The following is a 13,336-nucleotide window of genomic DNA, read 5'->3' as shown; positions in this document are numbered from 1 at the left end:
AAAGCTAATTCTGCCTAACTTTATGAGTAACTCTTCTTCATAGCTAGGATAGGAATAGTGAATAGAAATATTAATAATTTAATTCTGCATATTGAGAGGAACTCTGCCCAACTTTCTTGTCTATTTTATGAAGAAAGTAATCCTATGACATATGCTATCTTTATATGTAAAGATTCAGTTATGCTTGTCTGAGTAGAGCACCTAGACAACAAGAACATTGAAAGGGGATAATTTGATTGTCAAAGTGTGTTCATGTAAGTCATTGGTATACTGTATGGTAGTAAGACAAAAGAACTTGACAGATCCTTTGTTTCACTCTCAAAATATATTATCCACCTGCAAAGTGATAGCCTAGCATATCAGCAAGGAACTCAAGATTTTTAAAATATATTTTTCTTTACCATTAAAATACAACCATTAAAATTATGTAATAAACATAATAGTGGCCACACTGGGTCAGATCATTGTCCAACTAGACCAGAATCCATCTTTTGATAGTAGCCAATTCCAGATGCCTCAGAAAGAATGAATAGAAAATTGCAATTATTGAATGATCCATTCCCTGTTATCCAGTGCTGATCTCTGGCAGTCTGAGGCTTAGGGATACCCAGAATGTGGGGTTGCATCCATCACCATCATGCGTAATAGCCATTGATGGACTTACCCTCCATGAACTTAATTAATTCTTTTTTGAAACTGCTTATATTTTTGGATTTCATATCATTCCCTGGCAATGAGTTCCACAGATTGACTGTATGTTGTGTGAAAAAGTGCTTCCTTTTGTTTATTTTAAGCCATTTGTCCATTTATTTCATTGTTGTCCCTGGGTTCCTGTGTTATGTGAAGGGGTAAATAACACTTCTTTTTTCACTTTCTCCTCACCGTTCCGGATATTATAGACCTCTATCATATTCCCCCTTAGTTGTCTCTTTTCCAAACTCAACAGTCCCAGTCTTTTTAATCTCTTCGCATATGGAAACTATTCCATACCCCTAAACATTTTTGTTACTCTTCTCTGAACCTTTTCTATTATACCTATTGTGACATGGGATGACCAGAACTGCACTCATTTTTCAAGGTGTGGGTGAATCATGGATTTTTATAGTGACATTATAATATGTACTGTCTGAGTATGTATCCCTTTCTTAATGCTTCATAACAATCTGTTAGTTTTTTGATGGCCACTGCATAGGAACGGATGTTTTAAGAGCACTATCCACAATTCCAAGATCTCTTTCCTGAGTAGTAACAACTATTTTAGACCCAAACATAATTGGGATTTGTTTTCCAGTGTGAAATACTTTGCATTTATCAACATTGAAATTCATCTGCATTTTGTTGTTCAGTCACCCAGTTTTGTGAGATCCTGATATCAGTTTATTTACTTGTTCCAAAACCTCCTCTATCGATATCTCAGTCTGGGACAGTTCCTCAGATATGTCATCAAAACAGAATGACTCAACTGTGGGAATCTCTCTAACATCTTCTGCAGTGAAAACCAATGCAGAGAATTCATTTAGCTTCTCTGCAATGGCCTTGTGTTCCTTGAATGCTTCTTTAGCTTTCTTTGATTGTGCAGTGGTCCCATTGATTATTTGTCCTGTTTACTGCTTCTGATGTACCTTAAAAATAATGTTAGTGTTTGTGTCTTTTGCTAGTTGCTCTTTTAATTCTTATTTAGCCTAACTATTCTTTTACCCTTGACTTATTAGAGTTTATTTTTCTCAGTAGAATTTGAATTCCAGTTTTTAAAGAATGTCTTTTTTTCCTCTAACCACCTCTTTTACTCTATTGTTGAGTCTTGGTGGCATGTTTTGGTCCTGTTTTATTTTATTTTTCAATTGGGTTGTACATTCGATTTGAGCCTCTATCATGGAGGGGTTTTTTTAAAAAAAGTTTCAATGAAGCTTGCAGGCATTTCACTCTTGTGACTGTTCCTTTAAATTTCTGTTTAACTAGCCTCCCTTATATGTCTGCATCGTATCCTGTAGTGACATGTATTAGTTGAAATCCCCCATTGTTATTGGGATTTCTTTATTTGTAGCCTCTGTAACTCCCTGAGCATTTAACATTCATCATTACAATCCTGGTCAGGTGGTCAGTAATATATTCCTACTGCTAGGTTTTTATTATTGAAGCAGGGAATTTCTAGCCATAGAGATTTTATGGTTTGATTCATTTAAGATTTTTTACTATATTTGACTCTATGCTTTCTTTCAAATATAGTGTCATTTCCACACTAGTGTGACCTACTGTGTCATTGCTAAATATTTTGTACTGTGGTATTACTTTGTTCAATTGATGATCATCATTCCACAAAGTTTCTGTGGTGCCTGTTATATCAATATCCTCAGGCACTCAAGTTCACCCATTTGAATATTTAGGCCTTTACATTTGTATACAAGCACACATAAAATTTGTCAATATTCAATTGTCTCCCTTAACATGATGTAACTGAATGTGACTCTTTTTCATTTGACTGTTTCTCTTCAGTTCCCACCTTTACTTTATTAATGTCTACACTCTCCTAAGGGATGTCTCTGTCTGAACCATGTGCTCCTCCACACCTGTCAGCTTTCTCTGAGCCCATAATTTAAAACTCCTCTACAAATATTTTAATGTTACGTGCCAGCAATCTGGTTCTGTTCTGGTTTAGGTGGAGCCCCTCCTTCCTGTATAATGTCCTTTCCCTAAAGGTTGCACAGTTCCTAAAATACCTAAAATCCTCCTCCCTGCACCATTGTGTCATCAATGCATTAAGACCCTGCAGTTCTGTCCGACTAATTGATCCTGCACATGGAACTGGAAGCATTTTTGAGAATGCTACCTTGGAGGTCCTGGACTTTAATCTATTATATAGCAGCTGAAATTTGGCCTCCAGGACCTCTCTTGTACCTTTCCTAATCACTGATATGTATACGTACCACAGCCACTGGCTCTGCCACTGCACATAGGTCTATCTAGTGTCTCAAGAGATCTTCAACATTCACACCTGGCAAGCAGTTCACTGTGCTGTTCTCCTGGCCAACACAAAACCAACTTTCTATATTTCTAATAATCTAATTCCCCATTACTATTATCTGTCTCTGTCTGATAATTAGGGTTCCCTCCCCTGGAGAGTATCCTCAGTACGAGAGGATACTATGACATCAGCTGGAAGGAGGGTCCCAACTATGGAATTGTTTCCCTCTGTTCCAACTAGATGGGATCCTTCCCCAAAATTTTCATCCACCTCAACAACAGAGAGGCTATCAGACTGGGGTGGGACCATTCTACTGTGTCCCTGAAAGTCTTGTCTATGTAATTCTCTTAGGGCCATGGGCTGCTTGCACTGAATGCCCCCTTATGCCACCTGTCCACAACGCAGATAATCATACATGCTGCATTCAGTGCATGAAATTGGATAGCCCTCATGTTGCTGCTGGACTTCTGCCTGTATTATTTTTACTCTTCCAGGGTCTGTTTGTTTGTTTACTTGTTTGTTTGTTTGTTATTGGGAGGATTGGGGTTTATTGGCTTAAGTTTAGAGCAGTGGCTCTCAACCCTTCTAGACTACTGTACTCCTTTCAGGCATCTGATTTGTCTTGATTACCCCAAGTTTAAAACTACTTATTTAAAAAATCAGACATAAAAATACAAAAATGTCACAGCACACTATTACTGAAAAAATTGCTTACTTTCCCATTTTTTCCATATAATTATAAAATAAATCAATTGTAATATAAATATTGTACTTACATTTCAGTGTATAGTACATAGAACAGTATAAACAAGTCATTATCTTCATGAAATTTTAGTTTGTACTGATTTTGCTAGTGCTTTTTATGTAGCCTGTTGTAAATCTAGGCAAATATCTCGATGAGTTGATATACCCCTGGAAGAACTCTGTCTACCCCTCAAGGATATATAACCCCCTGTTGAGATCCACTGGTCTAGAGTATATTTGTTAGGTATATCTGGCTCTCATGTTCCCGCTTTGGCATGTGTTATGCAGGAGGTCAGACTAGATTATCATAAAGTAGTTTCTCACCTTAAATTCCACTAATTTGTGAATCTTGCAGGCTTCAAATTGGATAAAATTCAGAAAGCAAAACTTGAATTTAAAAATATTAATCCCTGTGTGTAATTTCCCCCCCCTTAATCTTGATTTTCCGTTTTGCCCATGTTAAAGGCATATTTATGTGACTCCATGGTGCAGTATTGTATTGTATTTACTTTCATGTTCATTATATTAGACCATGAATGCTCTCTATTTTTAAGCAGAACTATCATCACTTTTAAAGCAGAGCTTTCCTAATTGGAAAAAGGGGAACTTCCACATTGATAGTTCTGCTTAAAAATAGAGTACATTCATTTTTTAAAAAATCAAAACAACCAAAAACCTCATTCAAATTTGTTTAAGAATGATAACAGTAATGGATTCAGTTTAATTTGTTAATACTGTGAATACAGTATATATTGAATTGTCTTTCAGTTTATCCCCAAAAACATGTCCTGGGTTGGTGGCAGGAATGTGAAAGGATTTAGGAATGTGAAATAAGAAAAAAATAACCATATTGTTGCATAATTTCAGGGTGAATCAAAATATGATACTTTCAATTTTTAATTGTGAATATTACATTTCTGAAACTTTTGTGGTAGTGATATTTCACAAATAAATTATTTTAAAAATATTAAAAATTACTAAAATATCTACAAATTAATTAAATAGCTACAAATTAGCAGGGGTAGACAAGATGCACCCAAGAGTTCTAAAAGATCAAACATGATTCTGTTTTGTTTTAAAGGCTAAAACGGAAACTATGGATATGTAAGTCTGACTTTAATGATCAGTAGAATGTTACCACAGGATACAAAGGAATCTATAAACTGACACATAGATTTCATAAAGTATCACTGAGATTAATATAGAGGATGACACTGTACAATGCAGGGGTTTGCAATGGATGATGACACAAGAGGTGAAACCTCTGTGAAACCAGCAGGGCCATTTCAAATGTGCTCCTCTGAAAAACGCTAATGCTCTTAGCCCTGACAAAATTCCACAGCTATGCTATCTGTCTGCTATGTGCTGCCACATCTGAAATGCTCTGTAGCTTTTATTTTATGCCCAAATGAGAAATTGAATAGGTTCAAACTGAAATATCCATTGAATGTAGTAGGAAAAATCCACCTCATTATCATGTCCTCACTAACTGCTGATCATTTCTGTATGGGTTCCCCCTGGGAATCACAAGGCCTTGTGGCTTTACTGAGCCCGCCTGCGCAGAACCAAGTGACTTTCCACATGCATGGTCCCTTCCCATAGTGTTATGGAGAAGGAGCCTTTTCTTTGCATTATGCCCACTGATGACATCACCAAATGAGAACTTTTAATACCTGTTCTTCCTGATTGATAGGTGTATTGTATTTTCTCTGGCAGAGTGACCACTGAATCTCCAGGCAGCAGGAATATACAGTGCTGTGCCTGTAGCATTTTGTGCTTTTATTTTCTTTCTTCTGGAGATTATGTGGTCTCCCCTATTTCAGTCTCTGTGCTTTTTTGACAGAACAATAGAATAAAGCATCTCAGAAGATACAAAACTGGACTGGTGAGCTAGAGATTAGTAGCTATACAAATGGACTTGGCTTCTGGCAAAACCTCAAAATCTTCTTTAGAGAGGCTACTGCCAATTTTGGAACCAACCTAGAGCAATCCTGACTGTTAGGAGAGCACAAGAACAGTGGTAGTGTACATTACTGCATTTATCCTGTTTCAGATGTGATTATACTCACATAGCTAACCCATCCCTGTCCAGCCAGCCATGGCAACACTGGTATTTTTATCAGTATGTCTGTCAGAGCTGGAAATTACACTTCCGGCTTCAGTGCAGATATTCCCTTAGGTATGTATTTGTCATCTGCATTTGGGGAGCATAGAGACTAGTCCCTCTCTGTAACCCAGGGACAAAACCCATCGCAAATGCAATAAGAGAAAGCAGGTTCCTCAAGCTTCCAGCAATTGTGGCTAGCCTTGGCCAAGTATGACCAAGTCAGCGATGCTAACGGGGAAGATCTCAAAATTTTGCTTATCCTCAGACTGAACCATTTTATGTTTCAAGTAGTCTGTTGTTATTTTTTTATATTATTTTGGGTTACTGCAGACTTTCTAGTTCCCATTAGCTCTTGGAGTGGTAGTACCAAAGACGACGAGGAAGCCTCTTTCCACAGCATTCTTATTCCCAACACTAACAGGAATACTGTGAATGGGAAGATGCTGTGAGGTCTCCCGTCAAATTGTACAAGCTGGAATTTTAAAATATAGATAAAGATTCAAACTGTTGGGTGACTATTTAAATCACATTCCTGACTGATTTAAGTATCACCCATCACTGCTTATTACACAACGTGATTTTTGTACCCTGCAACATGAAAGGGACAAGAAATAGTAGTAAGAACTCATCATTTAAATAAAAATAGTGCACACATATGGAACTTTATTCCATTTGGCCTCTATTGTGTCCAGCTTTGTAAATACTGATCACTTGTATGGCCAACTTATGGCGTACCAGCACTTGTGTATACAAAAGACAAAGGGCCTGATCCAAAGTCGGTGGAAGGATTCCCATTAATTTCAAAGAGCATTGAATCAGGCCCAGGATGTACATGTACAAAATTACTTTCTGGCTTGCATACGATTCAGTCTTGCAAATGTGAACCCTATCATCTCCATGCTCAAGTGGTAGTATGTAAAAATTGTACGTGCAACATTGTATTTGTTTGGATAAGGACAAATTTGAAAACCTGGACTCAAGTATCTATAAAATAGCAAATGCCAGACAAAAATATTTTCCCTTTTTTCTTTTCAATCCTGGCAAAGTTTGTTAGGAAACAATATAACCTTAAGTCTCCAGGCAAAGTGCTTGATTTTCTTGGTAGTGTATGATATTAACAAGAATAACTGATTGAATTGAAATTGCTATAGCCAAAATTTATTAAAATAGACATGAAAACAGGGTTTATATGGGCCTTTATAATACTAAGCGAAATGCAGGCATTTATGATTTAGGGATATAATGCTGAGCATTACTGATTGCTGCTGTCACTGAATAATCATATTAATAGAAGACTCTAGCTAAAATAACAAAGTATATGACTTAAATATTTACTGAGATTGATTATATGTTACAGTTGAATCATATTATGGATACCACTAGTTAATCATGAAATAAACCATTTGCCAAAAGGGCAGTTCAGGTCTAAAGTAAATAGGTTTTGAACCAATTCTTAGAAAAGCTATTTTCAAGCCTTTTGGACAGTACATGTTCTAGAAATTCTTTTTCCTAATTAGCATTTAGAAAACAAACAAAGAAACACAAACAAAACAGGAAATTTGTACACAAAATCTACCATCTCTTTCTCTGATCTATGGATTAGCAATGTACAATAACAAAAATTGCACAGGCATGGTCCTAGGGAGAGAGCTTCTAGCTTGCATGCTGTTAAATTGGGATAATATATGAAAGTAGAGTACTGTATTTTTATAGTAGGAATTATAACTTTGAGGCTCATCTGGAAGCAAGGATCTGACCAAAAAATTAGAACAATGTGCATTGCAAAGACCATACTTTATGTATTCATTCTTATAGTACATGGGATCAATATAGCTATAGGCAGCACAAGGTCTATGCACCATTTAAATCCCACTGCAGCTCTAAAAATAGGCATAATCCAAAGATAGAGTCCTGAAAAATATGCAAAATACATAAAATATTATGAGAAAGGCAGTGGGAAGATCTAGGTTTCAGCTCTGCTACAGACTCTTCATCTCAACATGGGCAAATTTCTGCCTCGATTTCATCATCTCCAAACTGTGGGTGTTGTGGGCTTTATTTAATTAATATACGTAAAGTGTGTTAAGATCTTCAGACGGAAAGTACTATATACATGCAAATTATTATTAATAATTATTAGTATAACCTTGTTTTGCTGAGTAAAACAGATATATGGAGATGCAGAGGAAGTTTTTAGCTTAGAAGAGGATGTGAAGAAAAATAATTAAATCTGTGTAAACAAGTTTTACAGAGATGGACTGAAAATCTACAGTAAAAACAAAAATTTGCTGTAAGATATTTAAAGGGATTCGTTAAAGCACAACACCAGACAAGAATCTAAGAGAGAAACATCCAATCCACTGTATAAAGCACAGGCTATTATAAGGATTGGAAATCCAGCAGGCAAGAAAATCAATCTTCCCCAGAAGTCATAACAATGTTTCTGACAGTGAGACTGACAATCATAGCATAAAGATTGGGTTAATTATGCATTTTCTGCTCCATTCTAAGGGAAAACTTCACAATAATCACAAAGCAACAGTTAGTCCAGAAAATTTACTTTGGAATCAAAGTAAAAGTCTTCTCTAAATTCCCGATCCAGCAAAGTACTCCCATTGAAGTCAATGGGACCACTCACAAATATGAAGTTAAGCACATACTAAAGAGCATCCCTAAATCAGGGTTTATGAACAAATTCCCTCTTTCATTGGCATATCGCTTTAAAGAACAGGAATACCACATTAAACTGATTAATCCTGAACCTATCAAGATGAACCTGTTCATAATGTTTTGTCATTTGTCACTGAAATTTCAAATATATATATACATATATATAATCAGCTCTACTTTTGCATGGTCCAATTAAGCAAAATAAACTGAACTAAATATGTTTTGGTCTCAACTCCAGATATTCTACTGTTGAAATATTCTATTGCTTAACTGCATCTCCACTTACATAGCCAGTCCAGGCCCCTTTAATCTCCAAGCAGAGCCATGTGGTTTTATACTATAGTTTGCAAAGTTTCATTTTTTTAAATTGAAAGTATACATATCACTATATATCTGTATCAAATAATGCTAGCATATTACAGCTGCTCATTGGATTTGTCTCTGAATTTCACGTTGAATCAATGCATGTGTCCTTCTGGGACATTAGATTATGTCTAAAATCTTAAAATAGCCATCAGAGATAAATAACAAAATCTATAAAGGACAGAAAGTCATGAGAAATATCAGACTGGATTCTGTACCTCGTTTGAACCAGTTAGTAAAGAGATGTATTTACAGGGATATTGTATATTGTGCAAAATTATACAAAAGAAAAAGTGTCAGATTACCGAAAAATTATATATGCGCAGTGAGGACAAGTAACTTCAATTTGCAGAACCTGATCCAATGTCTACTGATCTGAAAGTCTGAAAAATCAAAACTGTTTATTTGCTGCTTACTAAAATTACTTATTCTTGAAGTTCAGGGCAACTGCACCTGTATTCTCCCCGTCAGTGGTCCATCAAGGGCACCCAGACTCAGGATTCCAGCTCCCCAGATGCCATCTCTCTTGGGTAGGTATCGCCATCTCTCTGCCTACTGACCAGGGTTTTTTTCCAGGCTGCACAGTTCTCTGCCTAATAAAGTGCTATTCTCTAGTGTTATTTTCCCAGACTGCCTACACAGGACTGCATCTGTCCTCCGATTTCTACTTAGTATCTAGGGACAATTGAAATTCCCCTCAGTTATAAATCGGGCCCTACCAAATTTACAGTACATTTTGGTTTATTTTACAGTCAAGGGATTTTAAAAATAGTCAGCTTCACAGTTTCAGATGTTTACATATGAAATGTCATGGTGTTGTAACCTATGGAGCTTCCAACCAAAAAGGGGGCTGTGGGGAATCTCAAGGTTTTTGTAGGGGTTGAGGAATTGCCACCCTTTGTTCTGTGCTGCTGCTGGTGGGGGCACTGCCTTCAGAGCTGGGCAGCACCCAGTTCTAAAGGCAGTGCCGCTGTCAGCAGAAGCACAAAAGTGAGGGTCTCATGGTGTGAAGGGGTCGTCACTTTCGGGGAGGCAGGCTTGGACTTATGGGTGGGCAACCACCCAGGGCCTCATCGTCAGGGGGGCACTGTGGTGCATCTCCACTTACACAGCCACTCCAAGGGCCCTTTAATCTCCAACAGCTGGGCCCAGAGCCAGGGGGGCTGGGGTGTGCCAGCTGGGGGCTTCTACCATGTGCTGGACTCCAGCTGTTAGTCCTGTGGGGCTGGGAACTTCCTCTTCCCCTGCAGGGGCCATTCCTGGGTTGGCTCTGGGAACCTCTTTGTAACTTTACACCCCATATTCTTTATGGAAATATGCTTATGATATAGATATGGCATAACTGAGATGTATTTTATGCAAGATGGATCTTAGAAGGTATCATCAGAAAGGTTATAATTTACTGAATGTGATTATCCAATTTGTATGCATGTATCATTTCTGCACCTAAAGTTAAGAATATTGGCTGTGTAACAATTACAACTGTGTGTGTATTTGGGAGACACCCATCAGACAACAGGCCATCAGCCTTGATGAGCCATTAGGAAGAAACAATAAGACTTTGAAGATACTAAATTCTCTCCTTCCTGAGAGGTGACCTGATACAGTGAGGTGACACTAGTAGGTGGTCCTGTCATCTGGTGCTAAACACTGTCTTGGACTTCTAGTAATTCTCCACTAAAAGGAGGAGGTGGTCAAGACTGGGAAACAAAAGATTCCCACCTTATGTAAATCTTATTTAAGGCTGGGAAGTAAGGCAAATACGACTTTTCTCTATCACCTTCCTGCCCAAGAAGAAAGACTGCTGAAGTACCTGAGGAGACAAAGGAACTGAGCGGTGGGAAAGGCAAGGGCTGAGTCCAGACTAACACAGGAGCCTAGTCTCTAAGAGAAATAACTGGAACTCTAAGCATCAGAAACTCTGCAACTTGCCTAAAACAACATTTAGGGTGAGACATAAATTCTTGAAACCAGTCTCTTTAAAATCTTAAGCTTAGTATGCGTGCTTTGTTTTATTTGTTTGGTAATCTGCTTTGTTCTGTTTGCTATCCCCTATAATCACTTAAAATCTGCCTTTGATAGTTAATAATTTTTTTTGTTTATTTTGAAACCCAGTTTGTGTAATTTATAACAGGGGGGGGAAGGGGGAAGAAGTTGTGCAGATCTTCCTCCACATTGAGGGAGGGGGCGATTTTATGAGATTACATTGTACAGATTTCTCTACAGTGCAAGACAATATTATTTGGGGTGTACTTTCCAGAGGGGAGCTGAACTTGTGTGCTGGGCAATTTCCTAGCTGAGTCTTCTCGTAGAGAGCTGTTTGCAGACTCTGTGTGATTCTACAGCTGGTGCATCCTACTTGTGTGTGTGTGCTGCCAGAGGCCAGAGAACCTAATTCACCAAAACAGGGAGAGGGAGACCAGACTAGGGGAGCAGGCAGGATCAGTGAAATCCCAGTACATAAGTTGGCGCCCTGGAAGGGGGTCCAAGCCATCAGACTCCCCCAGTTGCAGGAAGCTCAATTTTGTTATGAGGAGGGCCCCACCAAACTCATGGGTGAACAGAAGTAAGAGTGTACCACCTTCAGCTGTATTCTGCTTTCAGAGCTGGGCTCCCGGGCAGCAACCACGAAGCTTCCTGCAGTTGTAGGAGGTTCCTGGAGGTGTATCTGACACAGCCCTGGGAGCAGCTCCTGCAGGGGAATAGGAAGTCCCATCCCTCCCCAGCCCAGCCAGGACTAGCATCTGGAGCCCAAAACATGGTAGAAGGCCCTGACTGGGGTGCCCATAGCACTGGCCCTCCCCTACAATAGCCAGATATCACAGGAGAGATCCGATTTTGTGGTCCACGATGTGTTTTTCACAGCCATGAATTTGGCAGGGCACTAGTTCTAAGTTTACACACAGATCTTGCTATAAAGCAAGCACATTTATTCATTCTATAAACAAGCACAGATATAAGCAAGCACATTTACTCTTAAGATGAAAGCATTACAGAGAAAGCATATTAAATACAACAAAAAGACCCTACACATATATAAATAAACATACCAAAGATTACCGCCCCAACTTCACTAAGCATTTTTTTCTGTAGTTACAGCCTTCACTCACAGCAAGCAAACACATAATTAAATTAGTTCTCCTTTATGTAGTTTGGGCCTTTGCTCTTCAGATTACAGTAATAAACTTCAAAAGATTGAATCTGGAGGTGTGATTTTGAATTCCCCTCCCTTCCGGTATTTCCTAAGAAACCCACTTATCTTTGTTTGTCCCAAAACTTCATTCTGGTCTGGCACATTGTTTAAAATAATTATTTGAAACTCATAACACTTCCCATCATTTGCATTGACCACCTCTCCTGCATACACAAATTATATCCAATCGCACAGTAATACATAATATTTTCATTCAATACAATGGACTCCAAAAATACTTATGCTTAATTCAATAAGGTTTTTCAAGGAAACTGCTTTACCTGTCACTCTTATTCATTCTGGTGATAGTAAACAAAAGTAAGCCTTTCTCAGCGTTTTGTGGCCTGTTGAGGAATGATACTCAGTACCTCCAAGTGCAAACCTGATGTGCAAGTTTTAGCCATTATAATCAATTTATGATACTAGAATGTGTTTTCTCAAAGGTGGTCACTTTGGGTTCCAGCTAAAGATGTTGGGCAATCTTCAGGCCACAGCTAGTATTATCAGAATACTAATACTTCTAATAACGAAAGGTAGCTCCAAGGCACATCCTTCATTGCAAGGGCTCATTTTATTTGTAAGCATTATGAATCATCACATTTATAGCACTCTTTGCATGGCCCCTGGAATTTCCTCTATTGATCAAACTCACTCTTGGGGAGCTCCTAAGAGTCTGGAACCCTCTATGAGTAGTAGAGGGCAGCAAGGGAAGTTCTTAGAGGGGTCACTTGCCACCCCTGGCTTCAGGTCACATGCCAACCTCTGCCCAGACAATATTATTTTATGGGGAGGGTCTTATATGGACAGAAGCGGGACTTTATGAAGTAAGGGGGCATGGCCAAAATTTGATAGATGGCAAACCTTTTATCCTATTTAGGTATACAACAATGTCAACAAGAGAATGAATAATTTCAACAATTTTAATAACAGGAGTCATACATTTATTTCTTGTTGGTAATCTCAGGATTCTGGGAGTAAGCCTTCTTAAAGCATTGTCCATGGTGTCTAACTATCAATACACTCCTGCACAAAGACATACATACCCTTCTTCCTAGCTCGAAGAGTATCAAAAAATATACCCCCTCTACCAAATTACAAGCACGGAAATAAAGCATGGATACCAATTTTTACCTGCCCAAAATGCACATTTGTATGCAGGTACCAGAATTGGGTATGGAAATATCAGTTTACACATGCAAGTATTGTTTTCTGTGCATGAAATTGAACACAAATATATGTGTGTGTTTGTGGTGAAAAAGAAAGAGCCTAGAATTATATGTGTTATCTTTATGAGGTT

Source organism: Dermochelys coriacea, chromosome 1 (assembly GCF_009764565.3).
Source record: "Dermochelys coriacea isolate rDerCor1 chromosome 1, rDerCor1.pri.v4, whole genome shotgun sequence".
In the NCBI taxonomy this organism is placed as follows: Eukaryota; Metazoa; Chordata; order Testudines; family Dermochelyidae; genus Dermochelys; species Dermochelys coriacea.
Note: the sequence above shows the minus strand (reverse complement) of the source record.